The sequence below is a fragment of the Bos grunniens genome, chromosome 14 (assembly GCF_055505025.1).
Source record: "Bos grunniens cultivar Pamir isolate PY7600 chromosome 14, Bosgru_T2T1.0, whole genome shotgun sequence".
NCBI classification, from domain to species: Eukaryota; Metazoa; Chordata; class Mammalia; order Artiodactyla; family Bovidae; genus Bos; species Bos grunniens.
In genome coordinates, this window is record NC_141178.1 from 12,547,114 (window position 1) to 12,566,018 (window position 18,905).

At 42.0% G+C, this 18,905-nt stretch overlaps 1 long non-coding RNA gene across 1 annotated transcript; it reads right to left on the reverse strand.

Moving 5' to 3' along the window:
* Positions 1 to 207: 207 nt before the first annotated feature.
* Positions 208 to 18,266, reverse strand: LOC147359050 (uncharacterized). The gene is made up of 2 exons (XR_015140481.1): positions 18,074 to 18,266; positions 208 to 1,040 (listed from the first exon to the last, which is right to left on the reverse strand). It is a non-coding gene; the product is annotated as an uncharacterized LOC147359050 (long non-coding RNA).
* Positions 18,267 to 18,905: the final 639 nt, after the last annotated feature.

Below are 18,905 nucleotides of genomic sequence, written 5' to 3' on the forward strand. Positions count from 1 at the left end.
CTATAGCACAGGGAACTCTGTTCAATGTTATGTAACAACCTAAATGGGAGAAGAATTTTACAAAGAATAATACATGTATATGTATCAGTGAATCACTTTGCTGTACACCTAAAACTATCACAACGTTGTTAATCAACTACACTCCAATACAGAATTAAAAGTTAAAATAAGTAAATACAATGGCCAAAAAATTCAATAAATTGCACATTTTAAATATATCTAGTTTATTGAATGTATTATGGCTCCAGTTCAGTTCAGTTCAGTTCAGTCGCTCAGTCATGTCTGACTCTTTGCGACCCCATGAATTGCAGCACGCCAGGCCTCCCTGTCCATCACCAACTCCCGGAGTTCACCCAAACTCATGTCCATTGAGTCGGTGATGCCATCCAGCCATCTTATCCTCTGTCGTCCCTTTCTCCTCCTGCCCCCAATCCCTCCAGCATCCGAGTCTTTTCCAATGAGTCAACTCTTCGCATGAGGTGGCCAAAGCATTGGAGTTTCAGCTTCAGTATCAGTACTTCCAAAGAACACCCAGGACTGATCTCCTTTAGAATGGACTGGTTGGATCTCCTTGCAGTCCAAGGGAATCTAAAGAGTTTTCTCCAACACCACAGTTCAAAAGCATCAATTCTTCAGCGCTCAGCTTTTTTCACAGTTCAACTCTCACATCCATACATGACCACTGGAAAATCCATAGCCTTGACTAGACGGACCTTTGTTGGCAAAGTAAGGTCTCTGTTTTTCAATATGCTATCTAGGTTGGTCATAACTTTCCTTCCAAGGAGTAAGCATCTTTTAATTTCATGGCTGCAGTCACCATCTGCAGTGATTTTGGAGCCCAAAAAAATAAAATCTGACACTGTTTCCACTGTTTCCCCATCTATTTCCCATGAAGTGATGGGACCAGATGCCATGATTTTCGTTTTCTGAATGTTGAGCTTTAAGCCAACTTTTTCACTCTCCTCTTTCACTTTCATCAAGAGGCTTTTTAGTTCCTCTTCACTTTCTGCCATAAGGGTGGTGTCATCTGCATATTATGGCTCCATAAAGCAAAAAAAGAAAAAAAATTTTAATGAAAGAATTATTTACACTTGTATAAGCAGAGTCAAGAGTAAAAGACTCATGGGCAAGCAGCCCTGAGATGTAATTACAGCCCCAGGGCTAAGGAAGCAAGGGAAAGAGACTTTTCAGGGCTGTAGTCACAAACTTGAGGCCAGCAGTCTACAAACTATTAGTATTGTTACCATCCAAGGAGGTAAGTATATCAATAGAAATAGAGTGAGCATTTAGAAGCTCCCCAGGTGACACTAGTGGTTAAAAAAAACCTGCCCACCAATGCAGGAGACATTGGATCCCTGGAGGAGGGTATAACAACCGCTCCAGTATTCTTGCCTGGAGATCCCTACAGACAAAGTAGCCTGGTTGGCGGGTTACAGCCCATACAGTCTTAGAGTCCGATCTGACTACAGCTACTTAGCACACACACGCATAACAATGTAACAGACCAATGTTACATTTGTCAAATCAAATAATATAAAACCCAAGGACTATATTTTGTATGTCTTTGGGGATTTTTATTTTCGCTTTTCTAGTAATTCTTTTTTTTTTTCAGTTGTTGACCAATTGTGGGTGGTGATTTTTTAAAAAGATCATTCACCACTGACAGTTTGAGAAATACTGATCTGGAGGAATCCAACCTCTGAAAAAAAACTTCAGCTTTTCCTCACTTCAGGAGAGAGCTAGGGAAAATGCATTCCTGCAGTCTCTCTTTTCTCCCACACTCTGATCTGTTTCTCCCTTGGACTAAACCCAATTAGAAGCCAGAGGGCAGAAAGGTCCAGGTAATAAAGCGGGCAGCCTGCCACGTCACAGAGCAGGGCAGAGAAGGGCAGAAAATGGATCTGCTAGCTGTGCTGTGGGCCTCGACACTCATTCGCAGTGTGATCTTGGGAGAGTTACTCGTCTCAGTGATCTCCAGTACCCCCGCCCCATCGTGTCATAAAATGGAGATTCTTAGACCACCAACCACTTGTTCCACCACTCTTCATTCACTTGCTTAATCCAGAGACCCGTAGCCCTTCAGATCCCCCTCAGTGAGTCCTGAGCCTCTCACCCCTATGATGACGTTCACACGTGGCCTCTCCTCTCTTTATGCCGGCTCCTCCACCTTTGTCCATTATACTGCTCGGCTCAGCCTTCCTGCCTGAGCTCTCATCCAATCCACCTGCCAGAATGACACCCGAGGGATCTTTCAAAATACAGATTTGGGGGACTTCCCCCCTGGTCCAGTGGCTAAGACTCCAAGCTCCTAATACAGGGGGGCCCGGGTTTGATCCTTGGTCAGGGAACTAGATTTCACATGCCACAAGTAAGACACAGTGCAGCCAAAAAAAGAAAAAAAAAAAAAAAAACAACAGATTTAGCCAGCTAATTTCCTAGCTTCAGTAGAGAATCGGAGAGTGAGCATTTAAAACTACTTTAATGTTTAGAATGCTTAAGTGGTTTTGTTCTGTTTTTGTTTTGGTCTTCAGATTATAAAAGTTTTCTTGTGCTTCTAATCTGGCTCCTTTCCTATCTTTGAAATGCCCTTGTCCCTTCATTGCCAGCTAACTCATATTCATTTTTCAGAACTTGGGAACTCTCTCTGACTCCCACACTCATCACAGGCAGGGGCTCTTAAAGGATCTTATCCTACACTTTATTACTTCACTTATTCCTGCATTGTAATTCAACTTCTTTTAGAAACTGCTAACCCCTTGAAGGGAGAAGGCAATGGCAACCCACTAAAGAGACATTATAAAGAAAGAAGTTATAAAAGTTTGTTAAAATAATGGTGTTTAAGGAGTAGCATCGGAGAAGGCAATGGCACCCCACTCCAGTACTCTTGCCTGGAAAATCCCATGGATGGAGGAGCCTGGTGGGTTGCAGTCCATGGGATCTCTAAGAGTTGAACACGACTGAGCGACTTCACTTTCCCTTTTCACTTTCATGCATTGGAGAAGGAAATGGCAACCCACTCTAGTGTTCTCGCCTGGAGAATCCCAGGGATAGGGGAGCCTGGTGGGCTGCCATCTATGGGGTCGCACAGAGTCGGACACGACTGAAGCGACTTAACAGCAGCAACCCCTTGAAGGAAGGAACTACACAGTCTTCATGGTTGTATTTCCTTGCCTAATAGTACCTGAACACAATTAGTACCTTCTCTATATATTTATTGAATGGCTTGTTGAGTAAATGAAAATTGGGATGGTCAGTTAAGTCTTTATGAAAATAGAATTTGAACTAAGTAGTTTCTAAAGAATAGATAAGATTAAGATGGCCACAGGGGAGGGGAGAGAGTTCTTGGTAGGTTTAACAATTTGAGTCAAGGCAGAAAGACCAGTATAATTAGTGAGTAGTTGAGTTTGAATGTAGGAGCTAAAGATGGGAGGTCGGTTGAGGTCCAAAGGAAGATTGCCATGAATTCCATATTGGAATTTGTTTTTTAAACTGGGAGTGAACTGAGGAGTTGAGGTTGAGTACTGACCCTTTTTGAAAAGATGATGAAATTATATAAAAGATGTGTCAGGAAGATTACTCTTCCTGGGGTGTTTACAATGATTTGAAAAAAGATTAGAAGCAAAAAGTCATTAAGAAAATTTCTTAAAAGAATTCACGTGAGGGGGTTAAAAGTCTGGATGTAGATTGCTGGCAGTGGATATGGAAAGGAAACAAATGAGAAGAGACATTATAAAGAAAGAAGTTATAAAAATTTGTTAAAATAATGGTGTTTAAGGACTAGCATAAATGCATGGAATTCAGTATTTACTGGAGAAGGCAATAGCACCCCACTCCAGTACTCTTGCCTGGAAAATCCCATGGATGGAGGAGCCTGGTGGGCTGCAATCTATGGGGTCGCTAAGAGTCGGACATGACTTCACTTTCACTTTTCACTTTCATGCATTGGAGCAGGAAATGGCAACCCACTCCAGTGTTCTTGCTTGGAGAATCCCAGGGATAGGGGAGCCTGGTGGGCTGCTGTCTATAGGGTCGCACAGCCTCAGACACAACTGAAGCGACTTAGCAGCAGCAGCAACAGCAGCATTTACTGATTATTTGACACTCTAAAATTCTGGTCAGTACTAATGACAGAAATAAAGAGGATGCAAAATGAACTATTTTAATAAGGATTCATGCATGGGAGAAGGAAATGGCAACCCATTCCAGTGTTCTTGCCTGGAGAATCCCGGGGACGGGGGAGCCTGGTGGGCTGCCGTCTATGGGGTCACACAGAGTCGGACACGACTGAAGCGACTTAGCAGCAGCAGCAGCATTGTTATTACTTACATTTAAAAAGTCATGTTGAAAATGTATGTATCGGGCAAAGGTTTTACACTCTGGACTCCAAGGCCGTGTTACAACATCTACTGCCACCTTCTGGCAGAGGAGAAGTGATGATAATCTCTTAGTTGCAAACCTGCCAACTCAAGTCAAAGTTAGCATTATGCTGCTGCTGCTGCTGCTGCTGCTATGTCACTTCAGTCGTGTCCGACTCTGTGCGACCCCATAGACAGCAGCCCACCAGGCTCCCCTGTCCCTGGGATTCTCCAGGCAAGAACACTGGAGTGGGTTGCCATTTCCTTCTCCAATGCGTGAAAGTGAAAAGTGAAAGTGAAGTCGCTCAGTCGTGTCCGACTCTTAGCAACCCCATGGACTGCAGCCTACCAGGCTCCTCCGCCCATGGGATTTTCCAAGCAAGAGTACTGGAGTAGGGTGCCATTGCCTTCTCCGAGTTAGCATTATGCAGTCATCTAAATGTCAAGCAGCTGGATGATAACAGTCATTTCTGTTCTTTATTGTACACTCTAATTGTTGTGTCGCTATCAGATCAAGGGCCCCAGGAACTTGCCACTGGCTTGTCAAGCCTGGTGTCTTATCCCATTTTAATTCCACTATTGCTGAGTGGTTTTAGGATTTCCTTAGGTTTGTTTCTTTTTAATCAATTTTTATTGGAGTATGGTTGATTTACAGTGTGGTGTTTAGGATTTCCTTAGGTTTATCCTGTTGGCTCAGTAGGTAAAGAATCTGCCTGCAATGCAGGAGAGACCTGGTTTTGATCTCTGGGTGGGGAAGATCCCCAGAGAAGGAAATGGCAATCCACCCCAGTGTTCTTGCCTGGAAAACTCCATGGACAGAGGAGCCTGGCGGGCTACAGTCCATTGGGTCGCAAAGAGTAGGACAGGGCTGAGCAACTAAATCACAGTTTCCTCACTTCTAAGATTTGAAACAGCAAAACTTTTCTGGTTGCTTTTGTAAGGTTATTCTAAGAAAGAATTGAGAAAGACGTGTTGAAAGGTAAAGATATTCTTATTTTCACCAGGCACCAGATTTGTTCTACAAAATGATATTTAGATTTTTGTTTAAATTTTAAAAGATTTTTATTCAATACCATAAGATTTTTATTTTTGCCATATGGTACCAATATGCTTTAAAACCTAATGGAAAGATTCTACATTTAAATGAATATTGATGTGTTAGTATTGATAATACTGGATCCACACACATAGTCTTAAAATACTCATGCCCTTTGATCCAAATCTTTTCATTTTGGAAACTTAAGGAAGTAATCACAAAATAGTGAAACAACCTTTATTTACAAAACATGTATTGCATCATTTATAATCACAAGAAATTGGAAATAATGCAAATATTTAATAAAATAGTAATTGTAAACAATGCTATAACTGTAGAACAAAATATTTTACAGTCATCAAAATGATATTCATGAATAACTTAGAATTACATGAGAAAATTTTATTACTTGTTTGGAAAAATGCAGAAGTGTTATGATTCAAACTATATAAAATGAAATAAATTTTAAATCATTCATGCATATAAAGACTAGAAAGCAACATACCAAGGGTCATACTTGACTATGAATATCATTTTCTTTTCTTTTTTTATTGTGTTAAATTACACATAAAATTTTGTAAAATTATTATTATATTCTAGTCAACTATCCTCCATGAATTAGTAAAATCCCAGATGGATGCTTAACAAATATCATGTATTCATTAAGTATTTCTTTCTTTCTTCTACCTACCCACTCCTGGGGGTGGTGAGAGATTTTGTATATTGCTTTATATTTTTATTCTTACCAACTTATGGAATAATCTTCCCATTATTTGATATTCCCAGATGAGACCATGTACTCTGAGTCTGTGCCAGAATATTAGCCATGAACACGTAAGAATGTAAACAGGTGTGGCTGTTTGAGGCCAGAGCCACGGTGAGGTGCAGTATCTTAGCATGATCGTGGTCTGGATCCTTGATCTGCAGTCAGGAACTGAGCTTTGACCTCATAGGATTAGCCACTCTTGTTAACTGTTTTCCTCAGGAGTGGTCAGATAGAGCCGTCTAAGTCATACTCACACGTGGGTTCAGTCCCTGGTCAGGGACCCCAGACCCCACATCCTGAGACACAACTGAGTCCGAGTGCCACAAGTACTGAGCCCGCACTCTAGACCCTGTGAGCTGCAGCGATGAAGCCAAAGCGCCTACAGTCTAGGCTCCACGGGAAGAGGAGCCCCCACGGCGGTGAGAAGCCCATGAGCTGCAACCAAGACCCAGCACAGCCAAAAGTAAGTAAGTAAATAAAAATGCAAAACACCACACCCACAAATAAACTGATAAGTAAATCTTGAGTTTTTAATTTTATTGCAAAACTGGAACATATATGTTAACTCACTGGAATCACAGTTGTGGGAGGTGATGAATGAACTCAGAAAACTCCAATGCCCCATGTGAATGAGCTACCTCCAAATGCCCTTTTCCTCTGCGGGGATATATCTAGTAAGGGAGATGACGACTGTAGTAGAAATAGATGATTGTTCCTTCTTTTTTTTTACTGAGCTGTGTGACTTGTGGTATCTTAGTTCCCTCACCAGGAATCGAACTTGTGCCCCATGCAGCGGAAGCACAGAATTTCCTAGCCACTGCACTACCAAGGAATTCCCGTGATTGCTTCTTCTTGTGCTGAGAATTCTGATTTGTTTAGGATACACACTCCTCATTCCCCTTAAACCATGAATTTTAGGAAAGCTGGCATTAGTTCTAGCCTAAGCGAATCTTGTTTGGCCTAATTTCCTTTTGTGGCGGCCACATTCTTCATGCTAGTGACTGACTGAGGGAGAAGCATATGGTTCCACTTAGGCCAATGAGACATGCTGAGTTTAGTTCAGTTGCTCAGTCATTTCCGACTGTTTGCAACCCCATGGACTGCAGCATGCCAGGCTTCCCTGTCCATCACCAGCTCCCGGAACTTGCCTAAACTCATGTCCATCAAGTCAGTGATGCCATCCAATCATCTTATCCTCTGTCGTCCCCTTCTCCTCCTGCCTTCAATCTTTCCCAGCATCAGGGTCTTTTCTGATAACTCAGTACTTCGCATCAAGTGGCCAAAGTGTTGGAGCTTCAGCTTCAGCATCAGTCCTTCCAGTGAATATTCAGGGTTGATTTTCTTTAGGATTGACTGGTTTGATCTCCTTGCAGTTCAAGGGACTCTCAAGAGTCTTCGCCAACACCACATTTCAAAAGTATCAACCCTGAGACATGCTCAGAAGTTGACTAAGTGGGATTCCAAAAGATTTCTTAGCTATATTTATAAAACTTTTAGAAGAAAATATGGAGGAAAAGCTTTATGATTTTGGATTTGGCAATGATTCCTTGGATAAAACACCAGTGCAGAAGTAACAAAAGAACAAAAATAGATAACTGGACTACATCAAAATTTAAAATTTCTGTGTATCATTACATCCAATAGGGTTAGTATCCAGAATATAAAAGGAGCTACATACAATTTAATAGCCACCAAAACCACAATTTTAAAAAGGGCAAAAGGCACTTGAAAATATGCTCACCATCATTAATTACCAGAGAAATGCAAATCAAAACCACAGTGAGGTACCACCTCACCCTTGTCAGAATAGCTATTATCAAAAAGGCCACAAGGGTGGTCCAGTGGCTAAGACTCTGCACTTCCACTGCAGGAGGCACGGGTTCCAGCCCTGGTTGAGGAACTAAGATCCCACATGCTGCATGACGAGGGCGAACAAGAAACAGTATTACTTAATAAAACTATCCTTTAAAATAAAATAACTTAAAAAAACAAAAAGACCACAAGTAACAAACGTCGGTGAGAATGTAGGGAAAAAGGAACCTTCTACACTGTTGGTGGGAATGTGAATTGGCACAGTCACTACGGAAAACAGCATGGAGGTGCCTTAAGAAACTACAACTAGAACTACCATATGATCCAGCAACCCCCCTCCTGGATGTAAACCTGAAAAAATGAAAATACTAATTCAAAAAGATGCACGCGCCCCAATGTTCATAGCAGCATTACTTACAATAGCCAAGATATGGGAGCAATTTACATGTCCATCAACAGATTAATAAATAATGAGGATATGAGATATATATATATATATATACTCACACACACGCACACATATACATACAATAGAATACTACTCAGCCATAAAAAATAATGAATTTGTCATTTGCAAAAACACCAATGGCCTTGGTGGATATTATGCTTAGTGAAATAAAGACAGACAGATACTGTATGACATTACATATATGTGGAATCTAAAAAATAAAACAAACTAATGAATATAAAAAAAACAAAAAAGATTCACATATATAAGAGAATAAACTCCTGGTTACCAATGGGAAGAGGGGAAGGGCAATATTGGGATAGGGGATAAAGAAGTACAAAGTACTAAATATAAAATAAATAAGCTATAAGGACATATTGTACAGTCCAGGGAATATAGGCAATATTTTATATAATAACTATAATATGGAGTATAACCTGTAAGAATTGTGAATCACTATGTTGCATACCTGAACTTTTTTTTAATATTGGGGGGATATGCTGAGTCTTCGGAGAAGGCAATGGCACCCCACTCCAATACTCTTGCCTGGAAAATCCCATGGACGGAGGAGCCTGGTAGGCTGCAGTCCATGGGGTCGCTAAGAGTCGGACACGACTGAGCGACTTCACTTTCCCTTTTCACTTTCATGCATCGGAGAAGGAAATGGCAACCCACTCCAGTGTTCTTGCCTGGAGAATCCCAGGGACGGGGGAGCCTGCTGGGCTGCTGTCTATGGGGTCACACAGAGTCGGACACGACTGAAGTGACTTAGCAGCAGCATGCTGAGTCTTCGTTACAGTGAGTGGGCTCTTCATTGCAGTGAGCAGGCTTCTTTAGTTGTGACACGTGGGCTCAGTAGCAACTAAGGGCTTACTTGGCCTGCAGCATGCAGGATCTTAGTTCCCCGACCAGGGATCAAACTCGCGTCTCCTGAATAGGAAGGCAGATTCTTAACCACTGGGCCACCAGGGAAGTCCTCCCTGAAACTTATGTAATACTGTACAGTAACTATACCTCAATTTTTAAAATATTTTTATAAATGGCCATAGGACTTGAACAGACATTTCTCCAAAGACAATATGGCCAACAAGCATTTGAAAAGGGAAAGAGGCGTTACTATTTAAAGGGTACAGAGTTTCAGTTTGGCAAGATGAAAAGAATTCTGGAGATGAATGGTAATGATGTTTGCACAAAATGTGAGTTACGTAATGCAACTGAACTTATACTTAAAAGTGGTTAAGAAGGTGAATTTTATGTTATATGTATTTTGCCACAATTTTTAAAAAGAGAGAGAAGACCCAGGGATGACACAGTTTCTTTTCTAACTCCAGTTGTTTCTGTAGAGTGATGCCCGGAGCTGCTGGAGTTCAAGTAACCATCTTGCAACTGTGAGGGGACTACCCAACACTCTGAAAGGAGCAGAGGAGAAAGACAGAGCCTGGGCTCTTTGATGACATGGTTAAGTCCTGAATTAAGGAGCCATGATACTGCTATTCTTCCAGACTTCTTGTTTTATAAGATACTACATTATCCTTTTTGTTTAAGTCCTTCTGAGTTGGGTTTTCAGTTATTTGCAACTGAAACATCTTAACAGATACAGTAACATTGTGGTCTGTTAGCCAGCACACCATATTCCCCAGGCAGGGATAGGGCTACAATGACCAACTTTCTTTATCTAAACCTTCATGAAATGTTAGAAACTTGTATTACCACAATATCACCTCCTGACCCACTACAGTTTTCAAGATTTCTAGCTGTAAGATGCTAGGATTCCAGATCAATAGTTTCCCGCAACCCCCCACCCACCCATGGCTATTCCCTGAGGAGGTCTGCAAGAAAAAATAGATAACCTCCGTTTTTACTTCTGTTATCATATATGTGCAATCCCTCTTATGTGAATCTTGTAATTGTGCTTTCTTATATTAAGGCAGTAATACACAATAGGGATGAAGCTACATTCTTTTGCAGGTCCCCCAGGAAGGGTGAAGTCATTTTTGATGCTTGATAATGAAGAAAGAAGGCTGTTTTCAGTCAGAAGCTTGAAGCAAAGAGGGCAATCCAAGATAAATCCTTAATGTGGTTTTGATGAATGAAGGGTCAAATGCCTAGGAACCAAAGGACATCAAGAAAGTGAAAAGGCAATCTACAGAACAGGAGAAAATAATTTGCACGTCATATATCTAATATGGGTCTACTATCCAGAATAAATACAGAACTTTTAATGCTCAACAACAACAACAAAAACAGTTCAAATAAAACGTGAGCAAAGACATTTCTTTGAAGATATGCAAATGGTCAACAGGCACACGAAAAGATACTCAACATCACTGACTCTTAAGAAATGCAAATAAAAAGACAATGAAATGCCACTTCACACTTAATAACACGGCTATAATCAAAAAAACAAGTGTACGATGAAGTGAGGATGTGGAGAAACTAGAACCTTTATGGGTTGCTGGTAGGAATGTAAAACGGTGCATCTACTGTGGAAGACAGTTCGGAGGTTCCTCAAAAAGTTAAGCACTGAATTACCATCTGATCCAGAAATTCCACGCGTAGGTATAGACCCGAAGAAATAAAAATAGATACTCAAATACTTGTGTACACATGATCACAGCAGCACTATTAAATAGCTCAAAAGTGGAAGCAATCCAAATGTCTATCAATTGATGTTTTGAAAAATGAATTATAGGGAGTTCCTTGATGGTCTAGCGGTTAGAATTCAGAGTTTTCACTGTCATAGCCCGGGTTCATTCCCTGGTTGGGGAACTATAACCCACAAGCTGTGCAGCGTGACAAAAAAAAATATATATATATATATAGTATATACATGCAAGGGAATGTAACTCAGCCTTAAAAAGGAATGGAGTACTACTATATGCCACAATACGAATGAATCTTGAAAACATGCTAAGTGAAAGAAGCCTCACATAAAAGACCACACGTGATGCCACTTATATTAACTATCGAGAGTAAGTAAACCCACAGAGTTAGAAAGCAGACGTGGTTGTCAAGGACTGAGGGGAGAGGGAGAGAGGGATGCTTGCTTAATGGGTACAATGTTTTGGGGGTTTTTTGGCCACATTGCATGGCTTGGGGAATCTTAGTACCCCCTTGCAGTGGACTCCTAACTACTGGACAGCCAGAGAATTCCCAGGTCCACAGTGTTTTGAGAGGGGATGAAAGTGTTTTGGAACTTGATAGGGGATGACGAAAACGTTTGGGGGTGATGAAAAAGTTATGGTTGTACAACATTGTAAATAAACTAGAAGTCACTGAATTTTTCACATTAAAATGATTAGTTTTATGTGATTTGAATTTTACCTCAAAAAATAAAATAATGAAATAAATCAAACCAGGATGCCTAGGAAGCTACTTCTGGGTATTAAATGAGGATGGCTTCTTCCACGGGGATAAAAGTGAGAAGCCAGGAGGGGAGGAAACAAGGCCACTTTGGGCCAACTCGGAGCTAAAGTGAGAATGTCTTGAAAGAGCAGACAGAATGGGAAGAGATTAGCTGTGCTAAATGTGGAAATTTCTTTGTAAAACATACTGTTTATAGTGCTACAAATTTCTGCATTTATTTTCCACAATTTCAAGTAAACTTATTTGTACAACTTGGAAAGCTTAGACTTTGAGTTTCTTGAAGAGCAAAAACTGCCATATCTTTGAACCCTTTTGGCCTGGTATGCAGTGGGTTTTAGAAATGCTGATTTTGATGAAATTAGAGCAGGAGGTTTTGGTTACACTTGTGTAGGAGCATAAAAATGGGAACAGCACACTTTTTTGGAATATCTTTGTCGTGGCAGCAGTAAACAGTTGCAGATCACAAGGGAAAGTGAGATCCTGAAATTCAACTGGAGGGAAAAGAGGAGTAAAATTTTCTATGATTAAATCAATATTTGCTTTCTTAAAAGAGGAGGTAATCCCTTATAGGCCGAGAGGAGCCACCCACGTCCAAGGTCAGGGGCAGAAGCCGGGAGGACCCCATGCCCAAAGGGCGGCAGCCAAGAGGAGTTACCCCACGTCCGAGGTCAGGGGCAGCGGCCTAGAGTACCAGACTGTGACGGCGCAGGAATGGCCGAGAGGAGCTACCCCGCCTCCGAAGTCGGGGCGGGGTGCGGGGGGGGGGGGGCGGCCGAGAGGAGATACCCAGCGTCTGAGGTCAGGGGAGGCGACGAGAGGAGTTACCCCGCTTCCGAGGTCAGGGGCAGCTGCCGGAAGGAGCTACCCCACGCCCCCACGCCCGAGGCCAGGGGCAATGGCCGGGAGGACCAACCCCACGTCCAAGGAGCCGTGGCTGCGCGGGCGCAGGAGGGCCTAGAGGAGCTATCCCACGTTGAAGGTCAGGAAGGGCAGCGGTGAGAAGATACCCCTCGTCCAAGGTAAGGAGCAATGGCTGTGCTTTGCTGGAGCAGCCGTGAAGAGATACCCCACGCCCAAGGTAAGAGAAACCCAAGTAAGACGGTAGGTGTTGCAAGAGGGCATCAGAGAGCAAACACACTGAAACCATACTCACAGAAAACTAGTCAATCTAATCACACTAGGACCACAGCCTTGTCTAACTCAATGAAACTAGCCATGCCCGTGGGGCAACCCAAGATAGGTGGGTCATGGTGGAGAGGTCTGACAGAATGTGGTCCACTGGAGAAGGGAATGGCAAACCACTTCAGTATTCTTGCCTTGAGAACCCCATTAACAGTTGGAAAAGGCAAAATGATAGGATACTGAAAGAGAAACTCCCCAGGTCAGTAGGTGCCCAATATGCTACTGGAGATCAGTGGAGAAATAACTCCAGAAAGAATGAAGCCAAAGTAAAAAGAATACCCAGCTGTGGATGTGACTGGTGATAGAAGCAAGGTCCGATGCTGTAAAGAGCAATATTGCATAGGAACCTGGAATGCTAGGTCCATGAATCAAGGCAAATTAAAAGTGGTCAAACAAAAGATGGCAAGAGTGAATGTTGACATTCTAGGAATCAGCGAACTGAAATGGACTGGAATGGGTGAATTTAACTCAGATGACGATTATATCTACTACTGTGGGCAGGAACCCCTCAGAAATGGAGTGGCCATCAGGGTCAACGAAAGAGTCCGAAATGCAGTACTTGGATGCAGTCTCAAAAACAACAGAATGATCTCTGTTCGTTTCCAAGGCAAACCATTCAATATAACAGTAAAGCCAATTCTATGCCCCAACGAGTAACGCTGAAGAAGCTGAAGTTGAACGGTTCTACGAAGACCTACAAGACCTTTTAGAACTAACACCCAAAAGAGATGTCCTTTCATTATAGGGGACTGGAATGCAAAAGTAAGAAGTCAAGAAACACCTGGAGTAACAGGCAAATTTGGCCTTGGAATACAGAATGAAGCAGAGCAAAGACTAATAGAGTTTTGCCAAGAAAATGCACTGGTCATAACAAACACCCTCTTCCAACAACACAAGAGAAGACTCTATACCTGGACATCACCAGATGGTCAACACCGAAACCAGATTGATTATATTCTTTGCAGCCAAAGATGGAGAAGCTCTATACAGTCAGCAAAAACAAGACCAGGAGCTGACTGTGCCTCAGACCATGAATTCCTTATTGCCAAACTCAGACTTAAATTGAAGAAAGTAGGGAAAACCACTAGACCATTCAGGTATGACCTAAATCAAATCCCTTATGATTATACAGTGGAAGTGAGAAATAGATTTAAGGGCCTAGATCTGATAGATAGAATGCCTGATGAACTATGGAATGAGGTTCGTGACATTGTACAGGAGACAGGGATCAAGACCATCCCCATGAAAAAGAAATGCAAAAAAGCAAAATGGCTATCTGGGGAGGCCTTACAAATAGCTGTGAAAAGAAGAGAAGCGAAAAGCAAAGGAGAAAAGGAAAGATATAAACATCTGAATGCAGAGTTCCAAAGAATAGCAAGAATAGATAAGAAAGCCTTCTTCAGTGATCAATGCAAAGAAATAGAGGAAAACAACAGAATGGGAAAGACTAGGGATCTCTTCAAGAAAATCAGAGATACCAAAGGAACATTTCATGCAAAGATGGGCTCGATAAAGGACAGAAATGGTATGGACCTAACAGAAGCAGAAGATATTAAGAAGAGATGGCAAGAATACACAAAAGAACTGTACAAAAAAGATCTTCACGACCCAGATAATCACGATGGTGTGATCATTAACCTAGAGCCAGACATCCTGGAATGTGAAGTCAAGTGGGCCTTAGAAAGCATGACTACGAACAAAGCTAGTGGAGGTGATGGAATTCCAGTTGAGCTATTTCAAATCCTGAAAGATGATGCTGTGAAAGTGCTGCACTCAATATGCCAGCAAATTTGGAAAACTCAGCAGTGGCCACAGGACTGGAAAAGGTCAGTTTTCATTCCAATCCCAAAGAAAGGCAATGCCAAAGAATGCTCAAACTGCCGCACAATTGCACTCATCTCACATGCTAGTAAAGTACTGCTCAAAATTCTCCAAGCCAGGCTTCAGCAATATGTGAACCGTGAACTTCCTGATGTTCAAGCTGGTTTTAGAGAAGGCAGAGGAACCAGAGATCAAATTGCCAACATTCGCTGGATCATGGAAAAAGCAAGAGAGTTCCAGAAAAGCATCTATTTCTGCTTTATTGACTATGCCAAAGCCTTTGACTGTGTGGATCACAATAAACTGTGGAAAATTCTTCAAGAGATGGGAATACCAGACCACCTGATCTGCCTCCTGAGAAATCTGTATGCAGGTCAGGAAGCAACAGTTAGAACTGGACATGGAACAACAGACTGGTTCCAAATAGGAAAAGGAGTACGTCAAGGCTGTATATTGTCACCCTGTTTATTTAACTTATATGCAGAGTACATCATGAGAAACGCTGGACTGGAAGAAACACAAGCTGGAATCAAGATTGCTGGGAGACATATCAATAACCTCAGATATGCAGATGATACCACCCTTATGGCAGAAAGTGAAGAGGAACTAAAAAGCCTCTTGATGAAAATGAAAATGGAGAGTGAAAAAGTTGACTTGAAGCTCAACATTCAGAAAATGAAGATCATGACATCCGGTCCTATCACTTCATGGGAAATAGATGGGGAAACAGTGGAAACAGTGTCAGACTTTATTTTTCTGGGCTCCAAAATCACTGCAGATGGTGACTGCAGCCATGAAATTAAAAGACGCTCACTCCTTGAAAAGAAAGTTATGACCAACCTAGGTAGCATATTCAAAAGCAGAGACATTACTTTGCCAACAGAGGTTCATCTAGTCAAGGCTATGGTTTTTCCTGTGGTCATGTATGGATGTGAGAGTTGGACTGTGAAGAAGGCTGAGCGCCGAAGAATTGATGCTTTTGAACTGTGGTGTTGGAGAAGACTCTTGAGAGTCCCTTGGACTGCAAGGAGATCCAACCAGTCCATTCTGAAGGAGATCAGCCCTGGGATTTCTTTGGAAGGAATGATGCTAAAGCTGAAACTCCAGTACTTTGGCCACCTCATGCGAAGAGTTGACTCACTGGAAAAGACTCTGATCCTGGGAGGGATTGGGGGCAAGAGGAGAAGGGGACGACAGAGGATGAGATGGCTGGATGGCATCACTGACTTGATGGGCGTGAGTCTGAGTAAACTCCGGGTGTTGGTGATGGACAGGGAGGCCTGGCGTGCTGCGATTCATGGGGTCGCAAAGAGTCGGACACGACTGAGCGACTGATCTGATCTGAAGACATTAGATATCTTACCGTGGTAGGCAAACTCTATCAGGAAGTAGGAATCTCTTCACAAATAATAGAAAACCAAACTCAGCTGGTTTAATAATAAGGGGGATTTACATACACAATACCCAGAGGTAGGGAGGGATAACTCAAAGCCTAACCCTAAGCACCAGTTTCATTTGTACACTGCCTTCTTTGAAGAGCTGGCTCTCCTTGCATTTCCAGAATGGTAGCCTAAAGTTCCTGGTATAGCTTACCTTCTTACATCCAGCAGGAAAAAGCCAACACAGTTCTCCCATCAGCATTTTTAGGAAAAATGTTGTGTGGACTAGTTCTGATACCTGCCCACCCCCAAACCAATCACTGTAGCCTATGGGAGGAAACATTTCCAGGTTTTGCCTAGGTCGTATGTTTCATCCCTGGATTCAGGGCAGGATCAGTCTCCCCAGAACCTTGGGACCCCAAAATGTAATTCTTGCCTTGAGAACTCCATGAACAGTATCAAAAGGCAAAAAAGATATGATACTGAAAGACGACAACACCCCCCCCGCCCCCGCCCAGTTGGTAGGTGTCCAATACACTCCTGGAGAAAAGTGGAGAAACAGCTCCAGAAGGGATGAAGAGGCTGAGCCAAGCAGAAACAGCTCCCAGTTGTGGATGTGTCTGGTGGTGAAAGTAAAGTCCAATGCTGTAAAGAACAATATTGCATAGGAACCTGGAATGTTAGGTCCATGAATCCAGGTAAATTAGAAATGGTCAAACAGGAGATGGCAAGAGCAAATTTAATTCAGACGACCTTTATATCTACTACTGTGGGCAAGAATCTCTTAGAAGAAATGGAATAGCCCTCACAGTCAACAAAAGAGTCTGAAATGCTGTGCTTGGGTGCAAACTCAAAAATGACAGCATGGTCTCATTTTGTTTCCAAGGCAAACCATTTAATATCACAGTAATCCAAGTCTATGCCCCAACCACTAATGCTGAAGATGTAGTTGAACAGTCCTATGAAGACCTACAAGACCTCTAGAACTAAGGCCACAAGAAAAGATGTCCTTTTCATCATAGGGGACTGGAATGCAAAAGTAGGAAATCAAGAGATACCTGCAGTAACAGGCAAATTTGGCATTGGAGTACAAAATAAAGCAGGCAACGGTTAACAGAGTTTTGACAAGAGAACGCACTGGTCAGGGCAAGCACCCTTTTCCAACAACACAAGAGACAACTCTACAGGTAGACATATGTCCAAATACCAAAATCAAATTGATTATATTCTTTGCAGACGAAGATGGAGAAGCTCTATACAGTCAGCAAAAACAAGACCAGGAATTGACTGTGGCTCAGATTGTGAGCTCCTTATTGCAAAATTCAGACTTAAATTGAAAGAAGTAGGGAAAACCACGAGGCCATTCAGGTATGACCTAAATCAAATCCCTTATGGTTACACAGTGGAAGAAACAAATAGATTCAAGGGGTTAGATCTGATAGACAGAGTGCCTGAAGAACTATGGACAGAGGTTCATAACATTGCACAAGAGGCAGTGATCAAAACCATCCCCAAGAGAAAGAAATGCAAAATGGCAAAATGGTTGTCTTGACAAAGCCTTACAAATAGCTGAAAAAAGAAGAGAATCAAAAGGCAAAGGAGAAAATGAAAGATATACCCATTTGAATGCAGAGTTCCAAAGAATAGCAAGGAGAGATAAGAAAGCCTTCCTCAGTGATCAATGCAAAGAAATAGAGGAAAACAACAGAATGGGAAAGACTAGAGATCTCTTCAAGAAAATTAGAGATACCAAGGGAACATTTCATGCAAAGATGGGCTCGATAAAGGACAGAAATGGTATGGACCTAAGGAGCAGAAGATATTAAGAAGAGGTGATAAGAATACACAGAAGAACTATACAAAAAAGATCTTCACTACCCAGATAATCACAATGGTATGATCACTCACCTAGAGCCAGACATCCTGGAATGTGAAGTCAAGTGGGCCTTAGGAAGCATCACTACAAACGAAACTAGTGGAGGTGATGGAATTCCAGCTGAGCTATTTCAAATCCTAAAAGATGACGCTGTTAAACTGCTGTACTCAATCTGCCAGCAGATTTGGAAAACTCAGCAGTGGCCACAGGACTGGAGAAGGTCAGTTTTCATTCCAATCTCAAAGAAGGGCAATGCCAAAGAATGCTCAAACTACCATCATTTATGCTTATCTCACATGCTAGCAAGGTCATGCTTAAAGTCCTTCAAGCTAGGCATCAACAGTATGTGAACTGTGAACATCCAGATGTACAAGCTGGATTTAGAAAAGACACAAAAAGCAGAGATCAAATTGCCAACATCCATTGGATCATCAAAAAAGCAAGAGAATTCCAGAAAAGCATTTACTTCTTCTTCATTGACTATGCTAAACCCTTTGACTGTGTGGATCACTGCAAACTGTGGAAAGAGATGGGAGTACCAGACCACCTTACCTGCTTCCTGAGGAACCTGTATGCAGTTTAAGAAGCAACAGTTAAAACCAGATGTGGAACAATGGACTGGTTCTAAATTGCGAAATGGGTAGGTCAAGGCTGTATATTGTCACCTTGCTCATTTAACTTATATGCAGAGTATGTCATGCAAAATGCTAGGCTGGATGAAGCATAAGCTGGAATCAAGATCATCAGGAGAAATATCAATAATCTCAGATATGCAGATGACACCACCTTAATGGCAGACACCAAAGAAGAACTAAAGAACTTATTGATGAAGGTGAAAGAGGAGAGTGAAAAACATGGCTTAAA